The sequence below is a fragment of the Sturnus vulgaris genome, unplaced genomic scaffold, assembly GCF_052056855.1.
Source record: "Sturnus vulgaris isolate bStuVul1 unplaced genomic scaffold, bStuVul1.hap1 Scaffold_499, whole genome shotgun sequence".
In the NCBI taxonomy this organism is placed as follows: domain Eukaryota; kingdom Metazoa; phylum Chordata; class Aves; order Passeriformes; family Sturnidae; genus Sturnus; species Sturnus vulgaris.
Window position 1 is genome coordinate 39237 of NW_028276498.1, and position 10327 is coordinate 49563.

At 50.1% G+C, this 10327-nt stretch overlaps 1 long non-coding RNA gene across 1 annotated transcript; it reads left to right on the plus strand.

Annotated features, from left to right (window-relative positions):
- Positions 1 to 7432: 7432 nt before the first annotated feature.
- On the plus strand, positions 7433 to 10100 carry LOC148217679 (uncharacterized). The gene is made up of 2 exons (XR_015800867.1): positions 7433 to 8805; positions 9131 to 10100. It is a non-coding gene; the product is annotated as an uncharacterized LOC148217679 (long non-coding RNA).
- The last annotated feature ends 227 nt before the right edge of the window (positions 10101 to 10327 follow it).

The following is a 10327-nucleotide window of genomic DNA, read 5'->3' on the forward strand; positions in this document are numbered from 1 at the left end:
AGGCCATCTGGGAGTTGTGATCCCCCACCCTACACCACTTTGGTGAGAAATGCATTCCTTTCTTACAATAAAGTTTTCATTTTATGTCTAAATTCAAGCATTCCGAGAAAACGTGTAGCAATTCTATCAAGACAGACATGACAGGCACCAACATTAGTCTTTCATTACACACTTTTCATGCCTTCTCTCCACAGATTTCTTTGAGGCAACTCTGACTCCTTTTCTCACAGGCAGCTCCACACAGCACCGACTCCTCCTCTCCTCTGTACGACTGGCTAAACCCCAGCCTGTCCCTTCCCCAGCCACCTGAGCCTGTCTGTCCCACACACAGCATCCTCTCACCTTGTCCATCCCTTGCACGGCCACGTGTCCCTTCCTCCTCGCAGCACAGCCAGCAGGCTCCAGCCCACACTGCAGCAGGCTCTGCACCTCCTGCTGGAGCTGTGCTTAGTGAAACTGGCAGCCAGCTGACCCACGCTTTTATAACAACCAGCCTCACTGGGCAGGCAAGGCTGTTTCCACTCCTTGCTAATCAGTACAGCTGTAACTCGTTGGCAACTAGTGCCTTCTGCACTATCCTTACAAACTATTCTCCTACAGAAATGGACCGGAATTCTGCGGGGATTTTCCGGGGATTCCGGGGGGATTTTCTCGGGGATTCCGGGGGGAATTTCTGGGGGATTCCGGGGGGATTTTCTCAGGGATTCCGGGGAGATTTTATCGGGGATTCCGGGGGGATTTTTCCCGGGAAATGCGGGGGGCTTTTTCCCCGCGATTCCAGGGGGATTTTCCAGGGGATTCCAGGGGGATTTTATCGGGGATACCTGGGGGATTTTCCAGGGGATTCCTGGGGGATTTTCCCGGGGATTCCGGGGGGATTTTCACGGGGATTCCGGGGGGATTTTCACTGGGATTCCGGGGCGATTTTCTCAGGGAATTCCGGGGGATTTTCTCGGGAATTCCGGGAGGATTTTCCCGAGTATTCCGGGGGGATTTTCCCGAGTATTCCGGGGGGATTTTTTCGGGGAGTTCGGGGGGATTTTCCCGGGGATTCCGAGGGGATATTCCCGGGGAATTCCGGGGGGATTTTCTCCGGGATTCCGGGGGGATTTTCCAGGGGTTTCAGCGAGGAATTTCCCGGGGAATTCCCGGTGGATTTTCCAGGGGATTCCGGGTGGATTTTCTCGGGGATTCCGGGGGGATTTTCCCGAGTATTCCGGGGGGAATTTTTCGGGGAGTCCGGAGGGATTTTCCCGGGGTATCCGGGGTGATTTTACGAGGAATTCCGGGGGGATTTTCCCGAGTGTTCCGGGGGGATTTCCTCGGGGATTACGGGATGATTTTCTCGGGCAATTCCGGGGGATGTTCTCGGGTATTCCGGGGCCATTATCTCGGTGATTCCGGGGAGATTTTCTCGGGGATTCCGAGATTATTTTCCCGGGGAATTCATGGGGATTTTCCCGGGGATTCCGGGGGGATATTCGCGGGGATTCCGGGGGATTTTCTCGGAGATTCCGGGGGGATTTTCATGGGGATTCCGGGGTATTTTCTCCTGGATTCCGGGGAATTTTCCGTGGATTCCTGGGGGATTTTGCCGAGTATTTCGGGAGAATTTTCTCGGGGATTCCGGGGTGATTTTCCCGGGAAATTCCGGGGGATTTTCCCGAGTATTCCGGGGGATTTTTTCGGGGAGTCCGGAGGGATTTTCCCGGGGATTCCGGGGGGATTTTACGAGGAATTCCGGGGGGGTTTTCTCGGCGATACCGGGGGGATATTCTCGGGGATTCCGGGATGATTTTCCCGGGGAATTCCAGGGGATTATTCCGGCGATTCCGGGGGGATTTTCTCGGGGATTCCGGGGGGATTATCCCGGGGAATTCTAGGGGATTTTCTCGGGGATTCCGGGGGGATTTTCCCGGGGAATTCCGGGGGGATTTTCTCGGGGAGTCCGGAGAGATTTGCCCGGGGATTCCGAGGGATTTTCAGGGGAATCCGGGGGGATTTTCTCGGGGATTCAGGGGGGTTTTTCTCGGGGATTCAGGGGGGATTTTCCAGGGGATTCCGGGGGGATTTTCTCGCGTATTCCCGGGGCATTTTCCTGGAGATTCCAGGGGGATTTTATCGGGGATTCCGGGGGGATTATCCAGGGGGATTCCGGGGGGTTTTTCCAGGGGATTCCGGGCATATTTTCCCGAGTATTACGGGCGAATTTTCTCGGGGATTCCGGGGAGATTTTCTTGGGGATTCCGGGGGGGCTTTCACAGGGATTTCTGGGGGATTTTCGCGTGGATTCCGGGGGGATTTTCTCGCGGATTCCGGGGGCTATTTTCCCGGGATTCCGGGGGAAATTTCTCGGGAGTCCGGGGGGATTTTCTAGGGAATTCCGGGGGATTTTCTCGGGGATTCTGGGGGGATTTTCCCGGCGATTCCGGGTTGATTTTCCCGGGGACTCCGGGGGATTTTCTCGGGGATTTCTGGAGGATTTTCCCGGGGATTCCGGGCGGATTTTCTCGTGGATTCCGGGAGGATTTTCTCTTGGATTCCGGGAGGATTTTCCCGGGGAATTCCGAGGGATTTTCAGGGGAATCCGGGGGGATTTTCTCGGGGATTCCGGGGGGATTTTCTCGGGGATTCAGGGGGGATTTTCCACGGGATTCCGGGGGGATTTTCTCGGGGATTCCGGGAGATTTTCTCACGTATTCCCGGGGCATTTTCCTGGAGATTCCAGGGGGATTTTATCGGGGGATTCCGGGGGGATTATCCAGGGATTCCGGGGGGATATTGCAGAGTATTCCGGGGGGATTTTCCCGGCGAATTCCGGGGGGATTTTCTCGGGGATTCCTAGGGGATTTTCCAGGGGATTCCGGGGTGATTATCCCGGGGATTTTCCTGGGGGATTTTCCCGGGGATTCCGGGGGATTTTCTCGGGGATTCCGGGTTGATTTTCCCGGGGAATTCCGAGGGATTTTCTCGGGGATTCCGGGGGAATCTTCCAGGGGATTCGGGGCGGATTTTCTCGGGATTCCGGGGAGATTATCCCGGGGATTTCGGGGAGATTTTCTGGGGGATTCCTGGGGGATTTTCTCGGGGATAGCGGACGGATTATCACGGGGATTCCGGGATGAGTTTCTCGGGGAATTCAGGGGGATTTTCCAGGGGATTCCGGGGGGATTTTCCCGGGGAATTCCGGGGGATTTTCTCGGGGATTCCGGGGGGTTTTTCCCGGGGATTCCCGGGGATTTTCTCTCGGATTTTTTCCCCAATTTTTCAAGCATTTTTCCCGCAGTTTTCCTGGATTTTTCCCAAATTTTCCCCATTTCTCACTGATTATTTTCCCCATTTCTCAATGATTTTTGCCCCAATTTATCAAAGATTTTTTTTCCCCATTTCTCACTGATGTTTTTCCCCATTTTCCCCCCATTTCTCACTGATTTTTATCCCCCATTTTTCAATAATTTTTCCCCATTTCTCTCTGATTTTTGCCCCATTTCACCATGATGTTTTCCCCATTTCTCACTGATTTTTCCGTTGATTTTTCATGGATTTTTCCACCCATTTTTCGTGGATTTTTTCCTCATTTTTCCCCATTTCTCACTGATTTTTTCCCCATTTATCACTCCTTTTTCCCCATTTTTCCCCATTTCTCACTGATTTTTTCCGCCATTTTTCATTGATTTTTTCCGCCATTTTTCATGGATGTTTCCCCCAATTTTCATGGATATTTCCTGATTTTCCCCCCCCATTTCTCACTGATATTTGCCCCCATTTCTCTCTGAATTATTCCCCCCATTTTTCATGCATTTTCCCGCCCATTAATCACTGATTTTTTCCCCATTTCTCACCGACTTTTCCCCCCATTTCTCACTGATTTTTATCCCCCACTTCTGACTGATTTTTCCCAATTTTTCGTTGATCTTTTTCCCCATCCCTCACCGATTTTTCCCCCATTTCTCTCTGATTTTTCCATCATTTTTCATGGTTTTTCCCCCCCATTTCTCACTGATTTTACCCCCTTTCTCACTGATTTTATTAATGTTTGTATTTCTATTTCTATTTATGTTTATATTTATATTTATTATTATTGTTTTGCATGTTTATGTTTATGTTTATGTTTATGTTTATATCTATGCAGGTTAACGTTTGTGCATGTTATGTCTATGTTTATATTTATGCATATTTATTTTTATGCCGGCGAACGCGGGCAGGCGTTTTATGTAAACGCCTATCCGCCGGGGTCCTAGAGAGGCCGCCATCTTGAGCGTGTCGGGACTCTCAAAATGGCGCCTCGGGCGGCACCCCGGCTGACCTGCCAAAAATGGCGGCAGAAAGGGCGGGAAAAAATCAGGACCCCAGTGTGTAGGCATAAGATGCCTGATTACATCGCCGACGCCGATCCGCTCGCCGCCAATTTTCCCGGATGTTTCAGAGCGTGCCGACAACGGCCGCGCGGTCCGCGGTGCCGCGGGCGTGAGGGCGCCGGCGGGCGCGGGCAGGCGTTTTATGTAAACGCCTATCCGCCGGGGTCCTAGAGAGGCCGCCATCTTGAGCGCTGCCGCAGGGCTGGGTCCCGGCCCGCGGGCCCTTCCGCCATCCTGAGAGGGGCACCGTGCAGTACCCGCCCGTGTCCACACGGCGGCAGCACTGCCGCCCAACTCAGCCCGGCACTGCCGCCCTGTCAGGGACAGACAGAGAAGGGAGAGAGTTCCAAGCACCAGAGTCCCCACCCGTCATAAAATCCTCTCAATGAACGCCCCAAAAAAACCCCGACCCAAACTAAAAATGCCCTGCCTCTGACCAAATGAAAAAAAAAACCTTTTATATATATAAATCATCTATTTTTTAATATTTAATTTCTAGTCATAATCTAGACCTATTTCATATATTCAATTTAATTGCTATTCTATTTATCATATATACCATATTATTTTATTATTCATTATATACATAGATTTATATTACTAATGTTATTTCTATTTTATCTATATCCATCTATATTTGTAGGTTCATAGTTTTTAATATTATTTCTTTAAAAGCTCTGCCTCTAACCAAATAGAAACAAAAAACTCCATTATTTTAAATTCTATTTGAATATATTTTTCTATTTAGTTTTCATATTTATATCTGTAGATTTATATGTCTATATTGTGTATTCTATATTTATATACTATTTAATGTAGTTTTTACTAGTATATTAATATACTAGATGCTATTTACATTCTATTATAACATACTATTTAATAGAACATATTAAAATCGATAAATTATTTCTATTACATACTACATACATGTATTTTATATTTATATTTATTTCTATATATTTATACTTACATATATATATGCATATATAGTTATAATAATTTTATGTCAGTATCTATTTTTGCATATTTGTATATTTTTGCCTATATTATTTTCAAAAAACCCTCCTCTAACCAAATAAAAACCAATAAAACATTCCTTTTAAAGTCTGAATATTTATATATTTCTATTTTCATAACATAATATAATGTAATGTAATATATTTATATATTGGTTTCTTATATTTGCTTCTATATTTTTATTCTTTATCTTTTCTATTTACAGTATCTATAAAAAAACCCTACCTCTATCCAAACACAAGCCAATAAAACATTCCTTTTAGACTATATTTAGCTATTTTTTAAGGTTCTGTTTTTCATGCATTCTACACCCACCCCTCCCTCTCAATGTTCTGGCACCCACCATGACCCCCCGCCATGCCCGACTCACCTGCTCCTCCAGCGCAGCCCGGCTCCCTCTCCCAGGGACCTTGGGGTGCCCCAAACCACGTCGGAGCCCCCCTCAGCCTTTTTTCCTCACCCCAAAGAAGGCACAGAACGACTCCTTTAATGAAGTTGTTTTAACAATTGTAAGGCTAGAGCTTTTGGTATCCACTGCTTGCCATCCCTTGTAAACCAATTTTTTTCTTCTTTCTTCTGCAGCTTAATAAACCTCTTTTTTTCCCCATAGTTTTCCAAATGCATGTATTACCGCATATGCATATTTAGAATCAGTAAATATATTTAATGTCTTGTCCTGCTATAATTCACAGGCTCTCACAAGCGTGTGCAGCTCTGCTGTCTGAGCTGACCAGGTGGCTGGTAACCTCCCCGCTTCCTTTAATTGCTTTCCATTCACGATAGAGTATCCTGTAAATCATGAAGAATGGGGGGGAAAAATCAGTGAGAAATGGGGGAAAAAAATTCATGAAAAATGGGGGGAACAAATCAGTGAGCAACGGGGAAAAGTGGGGAAAAGTTAATTGAGAAATGGGGAAAAAATCAGTGAGAAATGGGGAAAAAAATCCCTGAAGAATGGGGAAAAAAATCAGTGAGAAATGGGGAAAAGTGGGGAAAAAATCCGTGAGAAATGGGGGAAAAATCAGTGAGAAATGGGTGGGGAAATTCCATGAAAAATGGCGAAAGAAATCAGTGAGAAATGGGGAAAAATGGGTAAAAAATCAGTGCGAAATGGGGGGGGGGGGGGGGGGGGGGGGAAATCAATGAGAAATCGGGGAAAAACATAAGTAAGAAACGGGGGGGAAAAGTCCATGAAAAATGGGGAAAAATCAGTGGGAAATGGGGATAAATCTGGAAAAAATCCATGAAAAATGGGGGGAAAATATCAGTGAGAAATGGGGGAAAATGGGAATGGAAAATATCAGTGAGAAATGGGGGAAAATGGGGAAAAAGTCAGTGAGAAATGGGGAAAAATCAGTGAAAAACGGGGGAAAACTCCATGAAGAATGGGAAAAAAAAATCAGTGAGAAATGGGGAAAAAAATCCCTGAAAAATGGGGGAAAATATCAGTGAGAAATGGGAAAAAATGGGGAAAAAAATCATTGATAAATCGGGGGAAAAATCAGTGTGAAAGGGGGGGAAAAATCGGGATCGGGGACGTGGACCGGGACTGGGATTGGGGACCGGGACGGGAAATGGGACAGGGACCGGGATCGCGGACGGGGACCTGGGACAGGGACCGGAACCGGGATCGGGGACGGGGACTGGAGACAGGGACCGGAACCGGGATCGGGGACGGGGACTGGAGACAGGGACCGGGACCGGGATTGGGGACTGGGACCAGGACCGTGATCGGGTTCCGGGACGGGGAACTGGGACTGGGACCAGGATCGGGGACCGGAACCGGGGACTGGGACCGGGACCAGGACTGGGGACGGGGACTGGGGACAGTGACCGGGACTGCAATCGGCACCGCCCCCCGAACCGCTCCCGGAACCGCTCCCCGGGCTACCCCGGCACGGCGACCGGGAACGCCCCCGGCACCGCCCCGGCACCGCCCCGGTGCCGCCCCCGGCACTGCCCCGGCACCGCCCCGGGTAGCGCCCCCGGCACCGCCCCCGGGGCGGGCCGCCGAACGCACGCGATGACGCGCGGGGGGCGGGACGGCGCGGGGCGGTGACGCGCTTCATGCCAGGAGCAGGGCCCGGGTGCGACGAAGACGGGAGCGGGCCGACCCGATACCGCGCGGGGGCCGCGGGCCCGGCGGAGCCCGGCCCGCTGGGTAGGGGCCGCCAATGGCACCGGGGCTTCTGCTTCGGCTTCTGTCCGTGTCGGCGGGGAGGCCCCAGCCAGCGGTGCCCCTCTCCCTCGGCGACACGGGCGTGGAACTCGGCATCGGGCGCTGCATCGCCGCGGACAGCAGGGGGCGCACGGGTACCGATACTGCCATGGGGCCCGGCGCTGCTCTCCTGCTCCGCCGCCAGGCGGCGCTGCGCTGCCGTCCTGCCGCGCCTCCGGGCACGCTCGGTTTCCTCGGGACCCCGGGCCCCGCCTGTCCCGCCGCTGCGGAGGCGGGGGATGCTTTATGGGACTGCCCGAGCTGGCGGTGCCGGGTCTGGGGCGTTGGGGCGCGCCTTGGGGGGCTGCGGGTGCGCTCGTTTCCTCTTCTGCATGGCCTTCTGTGTGAGCATCTCTCGTTGCGACTGCTCTTGGAGAGTCAAACCCCTCCTCCTAAGTGGTCTCAGGAGCCTGGCAGGGTGAGTTTTGTTTCACAGGGGAAAGGGCCACTGGTCGTGTCCAGAGACCTGTGCACCCAGCCAGGTTTCTGCCTGATAAAATTCCAAATGGATGAGGATTTCTCCCAGCCCCAAGCTGCCCCCACCTGTAACCCTGGCTGCCTTTGGGGTGCCCAAAGCCTCCTCTGTGCAGATCTCAGGAACCTGGGAGGGGTGAGCAATGTTGCACAGGGAAAAACCCCACAGATTTTATCTCCGGGCCTGGGGCCAGGAGCAGGCATTTGCGTGCTATAATTCCAGAAGGAGCACGGTGTCTCCCAGACCCAAGCCGCATCCAGCTGTGACCCAGCTGCTCTTGGAGTGCCAAAAGCCTCCTCGTAGCTGATCTCAGGAACCCTGGAAGGGTGAGTTTGGTTTCACAGGGAAAAGGCCTCCGTTTGTGTCCAGAGATCAAATAAGGGACTCTGCTTTTCCTCTAGTTCTCCTTCCTGTTTTCACCTGGGCTACAAGGATGGGCATGGCCTGTATTTCTCATATCAAAGTGATGTTACTAAATTTGTCCAGAAGTTCTGATTGTTATTTTTATTAGTAGTAGTAATTTTCTGATAGAAAACACTCTCATTTTGCCTTTCCCACGTTGTTTCCAGGTGCTGCCCAGGATGGACATCTGTGGTCTCAGACAGTGATTCCCGAGGAGCAAGGAAAGCCTTTTCCTCACCTGCACAGTTCAGGTGGATGGGACAGAATTGGTGTGGCCTGACAAGGCAGGAAAAGCTGTCTGTGTTCTGGAGTGCCTTGAAAGCTTTCTCCGTCAGGTTTGGAAGGGGTTTCTCTTTGGATTTCTTGTGATGCAGCACCACGGGTATCCCTTTGTGCCAAGTCCAGTGCTAAAGGATTGAAGAACTGACAAGTGGGGTCTGGGATGAAAATGCCTCTAATAAAATTAAGCAAAGAATACAATAAGAGAAATGAGCATCCTTTTAATGTCTGAAATAGTTAGGAATAAAAATGCTGGAAAAGGGCACTCTGAATTGGTGTCACTTGTCATGGATAAAACCCCAGAGTGAGGAATCAGAGCAGAAGTTGAGAGCTGGAATCCTTCTGCAGTCGACTTAATTTTCTTTTCCTCCTCTCTTTCAGGACAGGAAGAATCACGACTCTCCTGGCATCTTTGCCAAGAGCTGTGGTGTTTGATCAGCCAAAGCCCAGAGACTTCAGCACCAGAGGTCTGAGCCTGGAGGGCTCCTGGTGCTGCCCGTGCTGTGGGCTATGTCAGAGGATGCAGGGTTCCTCTTTGCCTCCCTGCTGGGATTAACTGCCATGGGAATGTGGGATCTGGGTGAAACTCCAGCTCTCCTGGTGTTCAGGGGAGCAAGGTCTGAGGGACTCCTCTCTGGGGATGTGCGGTGAAGGACTGAATAGTGTGGAAGGAGAGTATTTATAAACTGTATCACTGTTTCTCCCAAAATTGGGGTGGAGCGGTGATGGGGGTGGTTGGGTTTGGTCTGGGCCTGTTATTCTTTGTGCAATTTTTAAATTCTCTTGTATGATTTACTGTCCGGTATCTTTCTAACAAAAGCTGACATAAATTTAGATTAAGGATTAGAACTTGGGTCCATTCATTGCAAACATTTGACAAGGCTGGAGGACTGGGGTGGTGACTGCTCTCAGGAAAGGTTACTTATTAATACTGTGTCAGATTTCCCGCAGTGACTGTCAGGCCTGCATGGCTGTGAGTTCGTGCTCTTCTCACTGGGGAAATAAGTTCAGCAAAATTAGAAATGTTAGAAAAATCCAGCCAAAAATTCCACCTCTGTACCCCCTAAGTTTTCCCAGTTTTTCCCAGCTAGGAGCTGCACAGAAGTCAGGCAGGGGAAGTGACAACAGGGAACAGCTGAAAAATTCAAAGGCACAAAGAGGAAAGGGGAAAGGTTTCAGAAAACAATTCTATGGTCTAAGAATAATTTCTGATTCCCTACTGAGAAGAACACGAACTCACAGCCATTCAGGCCTGACAGTCCCCTGCAGTGAGAGCTCAGCACACATCCACAGAGGCAAGTCCAGCATCTTAAATGAAAAAATAAAAATAAAAACCAGGAGAAAAAGGTGATTTCTTTTGCTTCAGAGTTATTTCAAGTTCTTAAAGCCCAAGCAACATTTGCTCTTGATTTTGGTTGGGTGAATCATGAGCAGTGGGCACGGGTCATGCCATTCATTGAGCAGAAAACCCGGGGTCATTTAGAGGGGACACAAGAACTGTTTGTGTAGCGACCTCGGGCTGCAGAGGGGCAGGAGAAAGGCCAAGGGAGCTCCCTGGGGCCACCAGGGCCTGTGGGG